The following is a 14628-nucleotide window of genomic DNA, read 5'->3' as shown; positions in this document are numbered from 1 at the left end:
TATATAAGAAAAGGAAGAATGCCATGTTTCAATAAAAATAAGAAACACTGCAGTAAACCTATTTATGTAAAATAGATTTACATGCAGTTCATACACTGACAACTTCTCAAGTCTATTGCTGAAAAGGGTCAATAACTTTTTAGCTTGGTTTCAGCTGAAGAAAGTAACAGCAGCACACTGGATGTCTGTTCAGAATTACAAGCTCACAGCACACATATCACAAGCAGAATTTTGTTTTTCAAAGGAAATTATGAACTCCCTTTGCAGTCAGCTCTATGAGTGCTCTCATAATTCAATAGTCAGTAGCATACCCACTCTTGGCAATATGCCTAGTTTAGAGTAAATAAAGTTTTTTTTTACTTCGTCTGTCAAAATATTGGGCCTGAATTTGCTGAAAGCTTGCGCCATAGGCGTACACCATTATTATGGGCAGAAATTCCAGGAAGTTATGGCGAGTGACTTATGCCATTACTTACGCCATGTCATAATTTCCTGGGACTTCTGCGCTGCTCCACAGATACCCTCGCCAAAAAAGTTGAACAGCTAATAATCTTGGCTCTGCCCCCATTGAAATCAATGGAGAAATGGAGTTTGCTGAAATAACGCCTCTGTGATCACCTTAGCCACTTAGACCATTGCAGAGTGGTGCTGGAGGGCTCAGAATCAGTAAAGTATTCAATCGTTCAGCAGGTTGCCTGAGGGCAACGTTTTAAGTGACTTGTTCTGGGAACTTCATTGAAATCTTAAACTTCAATTAAGTAACAAAATAAGTGTATGACAGCCAGGCATTTTCTGATTTCCCGACTGATGTTATTTTTACATTAATATTTTTTGAGCTTGTGCGCTAAGCATGGATTACAGCCAGTAATGAAATATGGCGAGGGATTACAGGCAGTTCGGGAGATAACCCTACGCAAACAGGTCCCTTCTTAATGCCTATTTATATATTTATACTATGGTTTCAGTACAAACTCATCAATCAAATTAAATCCGATCTGGACATTCTGTTTGTACATACCGCGACCCTTCCCCACATTATCAGATTGGAGCCATTGCTCCTAAACGCGTCCATGTTAAATAACCTGTTTTTCTGTTGTATGTCGGGCTCCGTCTAGTACCTTGGATGTGTATCAGACATTGGCCTTGCTGCTCCCAATCTCCTGCTGTGTTCACTACGGCATATTCTAATTATTTTTCCACCAAATATGATGTGAATTTTCCACTAGAGGATTTGGGAGCACAACAGTCTAACTTACGGTGTTTGTCGCCAATATTGCCAATGCAGCAAATTCCAGGCCATTGTCATGAACAAAATGCAAATTTACACTCCTGCACTTCAAATTGAAAATGATTCCCGCTCCTGCTGTTATCCTGCAGCCTATTTTGTGTAGTGTTTGACAAGACAAAGTGGTTACAGAGGGCTCAATTTTAAAACCGAGCCGGGAAGGGGTTCAAATTGAGGGCGGGAAACTCGTTAGCATGGGTTTCCCGGACGTCCTTACGATTTTGACATAAGGACGTCATTGGTTTTTTTTGTCGGTTTCCCATCCGACTGACGGTTGATTGACAGGCTGGCCTCAGTTGGACAGGAGACCAGCCAGGGAGAGGACATCTTCAGGTAAGTCTGCAGGTAAGTCTTTGTTTGTATGGATGGGGGTGGGCATGGGAGGCATGGGTGGGCATAGGTTGGCACAGGGGCCATGAGTCATGGGGAGAGGGATCAAGGCTCAGTCACGGAGGTCTGCGATCGTTGAGGGGGAGGATTGGGGGGTCGGGGATTGGAGGATCGGAGTGGGGGGGAGGGTCGGGGTTGGGGGTGAGGATCGGGGGATCGGAGTTGGGAGGAGGATCAGGGTGGGGGATTGGAGGTCCGCAATCAGAGCGGGGGTCCGCGCTCAGGAGCCGGGTGTTGTGGGGTCATTGCAGGTAGGCTTGTTGGGCCTGGGGGAAGCACTCCTGCTCCTGTGGGCCCACAAGCTGTGCCTTTCTAGGCACCTGCCTGTTAGTCTCGGGCCTTCTCGTCTCCTTGCCTCCTTTCATGGGGCGTAAAAAAGAAGGCCCGGGAATCCTGGCCCCCTGGGGTTGAAATCGGGAAGTTGAGAAAAATGGAGGCCCAACGCCTCCTTGAAAGGTTTTCAGGCCCGAACCACCTCCTGAGAGTGGGTTGGTCGCGCATCCTTCTTCCTGCCCTGGTGAAAACCAGAAATGGGCGGGTTGGAGATGGGTTGGGGATGGGTCTGAAATGGTGGCAATTTTCAATGCCTCCCGCTCCCAACCAACCATTTTTCACTTTTAAAATTGAGTCCATAGTGTCATGACAGTTAGATCATATTTAGAGACACAAATCAAATGGACAACACATCTGTTAACATCTAGATATTACAATTAGAATCTCACAACTTTTATAAATAATAATAAATAGCTTCATTATAAAGCAGTTACATTCCAAATTCACAAGCTTTTTATGAACATTGAACACTGCAGGGTCTCCCTTTGGTTTGCCTGCAGATACTGTGTTTGTATGAATGTGATACCTCAACATGCAAAATGTAGCTGCAGGAAAAGGCATTATCAGAAAAGGTCTTCAGTACAGTTGAATCCTAAATTTGTCCAGAAATGTTATGCTTGAATTATGACTTATATAAAGAATATAATAGAAATGGATGGCCTTGGAATTCTTTGCCTAGGTCAGAGATTGGCTCAAGTAGACTTATTCACTCAGACTCTGCTTTATTTTATAATTATAAAAATTAAACTATTGAAGCAGACAACAAAAAGGGATTCCACAATTTTAACGTAGAGGTGACAGAAAGTCATACATTGCAACAAGGCCTAGGCAGCAACAGCTGCATAATTCAGCGCTGCTGTTGCTGCCACTGTTCACCACTGTCTCAGTTTGATGGCTGGATTAACTTGTCTGCCAACAACTCCAGCTGGTATAATACATTATAGTGCGGTGTCACGCTGATCTTTACCACAGTCAGAGGGTGCACACATGCAGAGCCTGTTTCACTTAACCCGATTTTCCAGATGAAATACACAGATGAAATGCCAACTTCTACTGGTAAATAATAGGGTTCCATTATGACATAAATTGGAAAATGTTATGTTCCTTCAATATTTTAAGAAAGGAACGTGTGGAAATATTTATGAAAACTACTTTGGCATAAATCATGTCTGGGGAGCAGGAAATTTTTTTAAAGTTCAGTTACAGCACACGAACGAACAGTTAGAAGTCTGTTTTGTCGGACAAATATAAAGGTTGTTCTAAAAGGCCAAAATTTAAAGGTAATCACTCCCAAATTATAATCGCAGACTAACCATTTAGGGAACTGGTTATAAGTATAAACAGCAGAAAGAAACCCATTTAAAGGAAGTGAATTAAGTCACTTAGTTTGTCTCTGCTTCACCGTACCCTGGGTCTAAGTTCTTTGTAGGCATATAGAATAGAGGAACCAGTCAAACATCACAATAAGGTCTAATGTGAGCAAGGATGTTAGCGAAGTGACATCGTCATATCGTTGTCTTTTTCCACCTGTTGCCTGGAAGTGCCCCGTGCACTTTAAGGAGAAATGGGGCACTAGAATAACAGAGTCCCTAGCCATGCAAGCACTGAAATGAAACAACTTTGCAGAAACATTGCTTTTTCTTTTTAAAAAGTGAATTATTCTGAGAGATCGTTGAGCAAACTCAAATCCTGCAAAGGTCGGGAAAAAAAAGTCTGCATGCAAGCTCTACTTTCAAGCTGTTACATCAGCTGGCAGGCAAGTTAGCCCTATAGCCACAATGAACTTTTGCTATGTGGTTTTGTAGAAAATTCCAGTTTTTAAAAATATTCTTTAAAAAAAAATCTTTTTTTTTGCAGAAACATGTCCAGTGATGGAAACAGTGCCACTGCATATGTCATATGTTTATAAACAGCAGTAAGAAGATTTGCCAAACACTCTTTAGAAGCCCAAATGCTCCAATAAGTTTTTCCAAACTCACAGAAGGCCCTTTCTGCTCACCTAACTAGATTTTGTTTTCTCATCAAAACTCGAAAACATCAATCCCATGAATGAATGAAACACATCTTTATAGAGAATTGAGCATGGGGGAGAAAGAGTTACAGTAAGGCCACCAAGGACCAGAGCACAAGGTGACAGGGCAATGAATAACAGGAAATGGAAGGAGAAACTATGGTGCTCACCAAAGCTAAAAAGTAAATTATTCCCAATGGGTGGGCAAGTGAAGCTTTCCAATTCTAAAAATATAGGTTTTTACTCCAGAGTGAAACCTTAGTTTAGTATCTTTAATCATGTTTACACCAGAGTCTTTATTCTGGTGACAATCAAGTATAAATTTGAAATTGCGGATGAATTTGAAAACAGTTTGAACCTTTAATGTTATCAACCACGTGTTCACATTACATTTCAGGCTTTCCTTCTTTTCCCAGGGACACATCATCCTCATGGCCAGACAGTAGTTTGCATCAGCAGACCAACTCTGAATCACAATATCTCACTCATTGGAAGGACATTTTGGCCTTGGAGGGAGTGCAGCGTAGGTTTACTAGAATGATACCCGGATTGCAAGGGTTAAGTTACGAGGAGAGACTACACAAATTGGGGTTGTATTCTCTAGAGTTTCGAAGGTTAAGGGGTGATCTGATCGAAGTTTATAAGATATTAAGGGGAACAGATAGGGTGGATAGAGAGAAACTATTTCCGCTGGTTGGGGATTCTAGGAGTAGGGGGCACAGTCTAAAAATTAGAGCCAGACCTTTCAGGAGCGAGATTAGAAAATATTTCTACACACAAAGGGTGGTAGAAGTTTGGAACTCTCTTCCGCAAACGGCAATTGATACTAGCTCAATTGCTAAATTTAAATCTGAGATAGATAGCTTTTTGGCAACCAAAGGTATTAAGGGATATGGGCTAAAGGCAGGTATATGGAGTTAGATCACAGATCAGCCATGATCTTATCAAATGGCGGAGCAGGCACGAGGGGCTGAATGGCCTACTCCTGTTCCTACGTTCCTATGCAAGGAATACCTATCATGTTCTCCCTTTACCTCAAATGACAGAAAACAACACACCACCAGACCAATGTGTACAGGCTTAAACTAATTGGTTAGGTTTATTTACAGATGCAAAAAGACACAAGATACCAATATAGTACATTAACCAAAAGCAAAATACTGCGGATGCTGGAAATCTGAAATAAAAACAGAAAATGCTGGAAATACTCAGCAGGTCAGGCAGCATCTGTGGAGAGAGAAAAAGAGTTAACGTTTCAGGTCGATGACGAAAGGTCATCGATCTAAAACATTAACTCTGTGTCTCTCTCCACAGATGCTGCCTGACCTGCTGTGTATTTCCAACATTTTCTGTTTTTATTTTAATACATTAACCAAACTTGCACAATGTTATGAACTATTTAAAAAGTAAGAAAAGACAAGTCTGAAATCTATGCGATTCTTATCAGTAAACTCTCAGCATCAGTTTCTGGTGATCGTAGGAGGAAGTCATTCCTTGACTTCCCATTTACAGTCCACGTGAAGACTAGTTAACATAAAAGAATATAGATCCTTATTAAATCTGGATTATAAGGCATCTTTTCCTTTTGAATATAAAATATTTTTTCCCTCAACACTCATAAATCAATCAACATGTCAACCATGTTTAACATTTACTTGGACAAGGTGTGAACCAAGGCTTCTGTGCAGCCTCAGAGACAATTTTGACACCTGACAGCAGTTGGAATGCTGTTGAAATGGAATCTGCATATGAAATTATCCTTGTCCGTCAAAATTTAATTTGATTAATTTGGGAACAAAAGATTCCTGGGACTTTGAACCAGACACACTGTCTGTGGCAATCATTCGATTTCCATGGAAGTGCTTGTACTCCATCTTGAGGATACCATAGCTTTAAAATGATACAGTCTACTTTTATCATTGTTTGTAATAACTAATTCATTATGTGCATATTTCAGTTTGTTTAGGCCATTTTCCATCATGCACCATGCACAATCAGTGATGTTCTTGAACTCACCACTGGAAGGTGTACAAGAGCACTCTGATTTGCTTTATAATATTTGGTGACATTAAAACAGGGTGGAGCTGAAGACAGTAGTAAGGACCAATGTGTCACAAAATTAACTAGAGAGAAATTGTACCAATAGTCAATTCACAGATTTCCCCCACTCTAATCATCACTAGTTGACTTGCCTTTTATTTTTTCTCTCTTTTCCACTGTGAAAGCACCAAAGAGTCTGCTTGGTACCTTTTGCCTGATGGTCCAATTGAGAGTGGAACTCACTGTATGGGGAATCATGGGCTAGAGCTCACATCCTTCCATCCATAGCTCAAATATGCCAACTATTACATGCTGTTTCAGTTCAGCTGTCTTTCTCCCCCTCTTCGCTAAATAACTTGCTCATGTTCACAGCAGACCATGCTTCTTAAGAACCAATTCTGCACCTTTACTCTGTGCCGTGTATAGATAACATAGGCCATGCCTAACTATTAACCCTGAATTAGTGAATTGCTTACTGGAAATACATGGGATGTCCAATTGTGTTCTCCTGTTACCTCCGAGGGCAGAAAAAAAATCACACTACTAGATGACTGCAGCCTAAATTTACTTGTCCACATTTACTAATGGGTAAAATTATATTTAAAAGCAGAAGGGTAGCATGCAAATCAGTCCAAAAATCAAACTTGTCAAACATATTTTGCTGTGGCAATGTATAGAAGCAAATATAAAACTGAAATTCTAAGGGGTCCTTAGATTATCAAGGGGTCTTTTGCTTTGATGATCAAGCACAATTTGACAACAGCATCACTTGTCAGCCTTGACTGAACCAGCAATCAAAGCAGCAGTGGTGTCTTACCTTGTAACAATGACTTCAATCCTAAACCACACTGTAGGCTGGTTTCTCTAATTGCTTAGCAGTCATGGAACATAAAGCCATCTGCATTCAACAGTTAATTCACAGCCACTGAAGTAGCACAGAAATTACAGCTCCATCTATCAAGCTTTATGTATTAACATACTTTATGGTTACTGTCCTATAAGACAGACATCTAGGCATTAGAGAGAGTGCAACTAAGTTGATTGTTGGGATTAGGCAGCTGAGTTATGAGTAAAGACTGCACATGTTGGGAATGTGTAAGCCGGAGAAGCGAAGGCTCAGGACTGATTTTATAGAAGTATCCAAGATCCTAAAGGGTATAGACAAGATAAACATCTCAGATTTTACAACAATAGGGCATAGCCTTAAAATTAAAAGAGGGAGGGTGAAAAGACAGTTTAGATTTAACTAAATGCAGGGGATGGTGAACATTTGGAATGGACTGCCAAAGGAGGTAGTGGGGAGTGATTGTATCAGCAAATTCAAGGGAGAACTGAATAATTATATGGAGAAAAATTTGATAAAGGGTACATGACAGGAATCATGGGACATAAAACTTCTTAGACATTGGGGCTGGATTGATATACTGCAATGGGCTTTTTTGTTCCTGTGCAATTGTTCCTTTCAATAGCCTCATCACTTCCTACCTTCTATTTTGAAGCATAGTGAAGAAAGCAGCCTCCATTTTGACCTTAGCTAATTAAAAAAAAAACATATGAAATAAAGACAGAAATTTTTGCATTTGGACGCACACTTCCTGACCACCTCCACTTACTTTTTTCACCAAACAAAACTGTTTACTTGAGTACACCAACACACATTTTTGTATTTTACTAAGTGTCAGCTAGCACTTTGGACCAAAGTATTAGGAACATAGGAACAGGAGTAGGCCATTTAGCCCCTCGAGCCTGTTCCGCCATTCAGTGAGATCATTGCTGATCTGTGACCTAACTCCATATACCTGCCTTAGCCCCATATCTCTTAATTCCTTTGGTTGACAACAATCTATCAATATCAGATTTTAAAATTAACAATTGAGCTAGCATCAACTGCCGTTTGTGGAAGAGAGTTCCAAACTTCTACCACCCTTTGTGTGTAGAAGTGTTTCCTAACTTCACTCCTGAAAGTCCTGGCTCTAATTTTTAGGTTATGTCTCCTAGTCCTAGACTCCCCAACCAGCGGAAGTAGTTTCTCTCTATCTACCCTATCAGTTCCCTTTAGTATCTTGAAAGCTTCGATCAAATCACCCCTTAATCTTCTAAATTCCAGGGAACACAACCCTAATTTGTGTAATCTCACCTCGTAATTTAACCCTTGGAATCCAGGTATCATTCTAGTAAATCTACGCTGCACTCCCTCCTCGGCCAATATATTCTTCCTAAGGTGCGTGCCCAGAACTGAACATAGTACTCCAGGTGTGGTCCAAACAGGGTTGTAGTTTTGAGCATTGCCTGAAGCCTGCAACTTGCATCTAGCACCATGGTGCACAATTAAGAAGGAATTGCACTGTTGGAGGCCCTGTTCTGAGATTCTACCTGCTTGTTGAAGATGAAGTCATGAATTTTTCAAATTCAGATATAACTAGCTAGCAACTAATGTATACATGTCCTGTTTTTAAAAAAGGACTATTAATAATGAATGTTTCTGATAGAACTTCTAAAGACAAAATAGTCAGGATTAAGTAATCAATATTAGCTTCTAAATAATTAGACAAGTTTAAATAAAATCAAAATTTTATTTTCCAAAAAGGTGTTCAAAAAATTTAGAAAGTAACATGCTTTAACATTTTTTTGCACTTTAAACTTTGAACCATGTAATATTTTAAAATAAAATCACATTTTGTTGCATGTGTTGTGGTGACGTGGTACATGTTCACGAGTCTAGTTTTGGAAAGCATGAAGTTTATCCAACAATTTCTTGCCCTCCTGACACAGTCTAATTGACTGGAATCCCAGGGCAGGATACATAGCATAATCCACTTGAGTAAACAATTGCCTGAGCATAAATTTAAAATCCTTCAGCTGATCTCTGGAGGAAACTTACGTTTGAAGTTGTGTATTAAAAACTCAATGAAGAAATAAATAAAAATGTGCTGGTACAATCAAGCTTTTCAGTCCTTGAAGAAAGCAGAGAACCCTATTTAATGTGACAGACCAAATCTATTCACACTACTTCAACTAATTGTGACAAATGCAGCAGTCAGCTCAGTTTAATAGTCTACCATAATTGTAAAGGTGCATAGCAGATTTTTTTACACTATAATAAAACCCTCTCCATTCATTAAATTCAATATAACTGAAATTCTACAAATAATGCAAGATGTTTGAATACAAGGAGCACAAACTAATTATTCATTCAATGTGACCTTTGCATTTATATTGCTTCTCTACTTGCTTCCTTCCCTGAGGTGCTTTTAAAGTGTTGATACACTCCTCCCTTTTATTATGTCTCCCCTGAGCTAATGCTTTTACCAATGACAACCAGATTTTGTAATTACAAAAGAAACAAAGATCCATAAACCAATTCAATATGAGAATTTCCTCTATTCACTTTCAAACAAATATTGGGATTAATTTTAAACAATAAGATTCTATTGAAACTGAAAGGCAGTATGTTATAACTGTACTAGAAATCAATAATTGTGTTAAAATGTAGCAACTAAAGAAATCTTTAGTTTGCTGGAGTTTCAGTGAAATCCTCTGATAAAACTTGGCTAGCGGATTCAAATATGATAAAAAAAATAATATTCCAATAAACATTAATTGCACAGACACAATAACAGACAAAGAGAGGATTTAATAATGAAAAATGTCACCAACTAGCTCTTTCCTCTCTAATTAGGAACTTGCATTTCTTTAAACCTGTAAGCAATTAGTTCTATAAAAGATCAATTAAAAGGTGGACTCAGATCTCTGCGTTGCAAGGCAGAAGGGATCGGTAGTTTCTGCGTGCCATTTTCTTTAGTTTGTAACCAGCTGCCAGATGTTATTATTGAGTTACACTAACTTTCATATTTTTCATAAATCTGTTATGAGAAGATTCATTTAGAATCTATTATGCTTTTTGATTTTAAAAGTTAACTATTAGAGAATGGCATTTCACTGCATATGCTGAGAACAAGGAAACTATTGGTTCAATCAGCTTGAAGGATGGTTTGCAATTCTGTGGTAGTGCTGGTGATCAATATTTGCTTTGGAGTGCAGGTTTGGAGTGGAAATGTAGGTTTTTGTGAAGCAAAAATTGTAGTCCAGTGCATGAATCTCCCTCACCTGATACAGAACACAAACAGTCCCCGCTGGACCATCAGACTTAAATCATTGGACCACCAGGAGACTTGGCTGGTTGCATATCCAGAGACTGGGAGGACTCAGATGAATACTTTTCTCACTAGTAGTAGACTAACAGAAAGCAGACGCAATCTCTTAACTATCCCAGTAAGTAGAGCAATCTGTGCTTACTTATTTAGGTGAAGTACTTTATCCAGTTAAGTACTATAGGTAAGTGATGCTACTAAGATCACATACTCTTCACATAGACCACCATATAAAATAATTCTCCTTTAGTTAATGGAACTGATATCCTAAGACATGAGCTTCACATATGCATATTCAATTATACTGAAACTTTATTATATGAAATGGGGGGAGGGGAAATTGGATCCCCTTTCAGGCATAAAATAGAGGCAAACATGACCAATTTAGCAGTGCAATGTCCCACGCTCGAACCAGTAGTACAGCTGACGCCATATTGGTCCAACCTCTCCTTGGGCATCCCTAGCGGCCGCCTGAAACATTAAAATATGTTAATAAGGGTCCTGCGCCTGAATCAAGATCCTTTTTTTGAAAGTCTGAGAGTGTCTCTTCCGAATCCTGCCCATAAATCCATGGCGCTGACAGTCGGGAAGGAATCTGCTAAAGCAATTATTTAAAGGTTTCCTCAGCTCCATTAAGGTAAGTCTCTGGTTAGGTTTTATAGGCTGCCGAGGTGCTTTTGGGCCATTATTTTGGCTGTCCATTGGTTCTGAGAAATGCTGCAGTCATTTTCAGCATTGGCTTCAGCACTATCATGCAATATGAGTATGCTGCTTAAGTTACCTTTGAGATTGCCAAATAAGGAAGGCAGTAGCAGCAAGGAAAGCAGCATAGAGCTGGAGAGGCTGCTCGGAGGGGATGGCGCAGGAGGCATTATAGGATGCGGGTCTTCAGGAAGAGACCATCATGACTGAACCTGACAGAAGAGCAGTGTAACAGACAGCGGCACTTGACAGGGAGGAAGTTACTGAGCTGCAATGAGAACTGGAGCCCAGTACCAGGGCAATGCACAGCATTTTCTGTAGCGGTGAAGGTAACTGCAGCTCTAAACTTTTATGCATCTGGATTATTGCAGACTGCAACAGCAGACATCAGCAAGATTAGTAAGTTTGCTGTGCACACCTCAATCAGGCAGGTGACAGTTGTAACAATTTATCACCTTCTCCATGAAGGCTGGCAAAGAACAGCAAAGAGCTTTAGGATTTTCCAGAATTGCTGGATTTCCACAAGAGTAATAGATTGCATCCACGTAGCCCTATGTGCTCCTTGTCATGAACCAGGAATTTTCTACAACAGGAAAGGCTTCCATTCGTTGAATGTTCAACATCTGTGATCACAGGCAGAAAATAATGCAGGTTTCCTAGCAGTAAATCGCGATGCTTTCATAATACGCCAGTCCTCAACAGCCCCTCTCTTTCACCCAGACAATGAGGCCAAGAGCTGGCTGCTTGGGGACAAGGGGTATTCCCTCAACATCTGGCTTGTGACTCCTGTCAGGAACCCGGGTACAGACATGGAACATCGCTACAATGAGAGCCACACAAGGAGCCATGACCATAGGACTCTTAAAACAAAGGCTCTGCTGTCTGGACAGCTCTGGAGGCATCCTTCTGTACAGCCCAGAGTGAGTCTCACAATTTGTGGTCGTCTGTTGCATGCTACATAACTTTGCACTACAAAGGGGCACGTCTTGAAGCCACCAGAGGAGGAGGATCTGGAACAGGAACAAGAAGGGGACGAGGAGGTAGAGGCTCAGAAGAAGAGGAAGGCCCAGCAGTGCAGCCACCCACCAGAGCTCTTAGTTAGCAAATTATTGAAGCAGGTTCTCTTGAAGAATCCCTCCCCAATGCACCAACAGTCCCTCTTTCCATCTCGTCCTGTCCTCACACTCATTATCTGAATGCCGTCAATCAGTACAACTTCATGGATGTTGCTCTTCACTAAGAATATCAAGACCAATAGCATTCCAAAAAAAAATACTCTGCCACATTTAAGTTTTCTTCATTTAACAAGTGCTTATATAGAACATAGAGAACTAAAAATCACCATTGTGCAAAGCACTAGTGTCTGTCTTATGTGTTTGTTTATCTATTCTAGTGTTCCCATGAGGTGGTTCCTTAATAGCTACAGCTTGCAAAGTGGAAAGCTTCTGAACTTCCGCAAAGAGCACCTGAGGTGGCCATGGTAGGCGGCCTCAAGGAGTTCTGGCTGTTGAGGGCCCAGCTGCAGACTACTGGAACTTGGCTTCAGTCAGGGCTGTCTGGCCCAGCTGAATGTTTGGCACCAACAAGGGCAATGATTGGGAGGCTGGCAAGGGAGCAGGTGTGATGTCATCTGAAGAGTCTAACTCAGGGAGGATTTTATTCTGTTGTATCCAGGGAGTCATTAAGACACAAGCTAAATTTCCTGATGTCAATCAGTTGTAATTTTCATAACTTACCAAGTACTTTGAAAAGCCTAACATCTATAAAAATATTGGTTCACGGGGATGAAGACATAATCAACAACAACTTTCACTTGTATAGTGCCTTTAACATTAAAAAAATCCCAAGATGTTTCACAGAGGTGTAAGGAATAAAAAATGGGCGCTGAGCCAAATAAGCAGATGTTAGGAGGGGTCTTTGGTCAAAAATGTGGGTTTTAACAAGGGTCTTAAAAAAGGAGGTGGAGGGCCTTAGGGAGAGAATTCCAGAGTATGGAGCCTAGATGGTTGAAGGCACACTATTTGGAAGGGATTGTAGGGCTGGAAGAGTTTACAGAAATAGGGATGGGAGAGGCTATGGAGCAGTTTAAATAGGATGAGCATTTTAAATTTGAGACATTGCAAGATTGGAGTAGATCACCGAGGACATGGGTCATTGGCAAGTGGGACTTGGTTTAAGATAATTTCCAGAAAGCAGAGTTTTGGAAGAGCTGAAATTTGCAAAGAGTGGAGGATGGGAGGCTGGGCAGGAGAGCATTGGAATAGCCGCAGCTGGAGGTGGCAAAGGCACAGATGAAGGATTCAGTCGAAGATGGACTGAGGTATGGGTGGAGGCAGGCAATGTTATGAAGGTGGAAGTAGGCGGCTTTTGTGATGGAGAGGATATGGGGTCAGAAACTCGGCTCGGAGTCAAATAGGATGCCAAGATTACTAAGTCTGGTGCAGCCCAACACAATAGCCAGGGAAGATGATGGAGAATGAGGCGAGAGTAGGGAATGTGTGGTAGGATCAAAGACGATGGCTTTGATCCTCTCAATGTTTAGCTGGAGGAAATCGCAGCTCATCCAAGACTGAATGTGGGATAAGCACAGAGAGAATGGAAAGATTGAGCAAGGTAGTGAAGAGGTAGAGCTGGGTGTCATCAGCACACATGTGGAAGTTCACCTATGTGGATAATGTTTCCAAAGTGTATCATGTAGATGAGGAAGATAAGGGGGCCAAGGATAGATCTGGGGGGACTCCCAAGGTTATGGTGTGGGGTTGGGAAAAGAAGACATGGAAAGAAATGCTCAACTCGGTAAGAGTGGAAACAAGTAAGGGCAGTCCCACCAACAGGACAACGGAGGAGAGTTGTTGGAGGAGGATGTTATGGTCAACTATCAAAGGTTATTGAGAGGTCAAGGAGAGATAACGCAGCATGGTCACAATCACATAGAATGTTGTTCTTGACTTTGGTTAGGGCTATTGAGGTGTTGTGAGAGAGGTGGAAACCTGATCTGAAGAATTCAGATACAGAGTTGTGATAAGGATGGGCCTGAATCTGGGAGGTGACAATATCTTCAAGTAATTTGGAGTAGAAAGGGAGGTTTAAGATGGGGAGCAGTTTGCAAAGACAGAGGGGTCAAGGGTGGGTTTTTTGAGGAGAAAGTGATGACAGTTTTGAGGGGGATGTGATTGAAGACAGTGATGTGACAGTTGCTGGAAACCTGCAGAACTAGCAATATTCCAGATTTACAACAAAGCAACAAAGGTTCAACATATTTGCAGCATTTGCAGATGATTTTTTTAAAAATTGCAATCCACTCGCTTTTCGAAGCAAAATATGAATTTGGCTCAGTCTGACTAAGCCAACCAAATTTTGATTGGGCTGTTGGAGATCCTTACTTATCATTCTCTATGCTAGGAGTGCTAATGCTACAGTTTAAAAAAAATGAGAAATAACTTTAAGTCACATCTATGATGAAATGAAAGCTTTGAAACTACCTTTATGAATACCCTATGAAGGGCCAGCCTGATGGATTGGTAATACACTGATATATTATTCCATGTAGTGCTAAAATCAGGATGCAATTCATATAGTAAGCTTTAATCACTGTTAGCCATCAGGAGGAGGGCAGAGGTAGTGTCATTCGAGCTGCCATATGGAAGTGCTCCTCAGAGAGAAGGAAGAAAAAAACCAGGGTGACAACCAAAATCACTCTTGGGTACTGACCTCAG

General features: G+C 40.8%; 1 protein-coding gene across 1 annotated transcript in view; it reads right to left on the bottom strand.

Annotated features, from left to right (window-relative positions):
- The window catches only part of LOC137340110 (adhesion G protein-coupled receptor A1), a 387365-nt gene that overhangs the window by 309053 nt on the left and 63684 nt on the right, over window positions 1-14628 (bottom strand). The window lies entirely within an intron of this gene.

The sequence above is a fragment of the Heptranchias perlo genome, chromosome 21 (assembly GCF_035084215.1).
Source record: "Heptranchias perlo isolate sHepPer1 chromosome 21, sHepPer1.hap1, whole genome shotgun sequence".
NCBI lineage: Eukaryota > Metazoa > Chordata > Chondrichthyes > Hexanchiformes > Hexanchidae > Heptranchias > Heptranchias perlo.
Note: the sequence above shows the minus strand (reverse complement) of the source record. Positions and strands in the feature narration are given on the sequence as shown.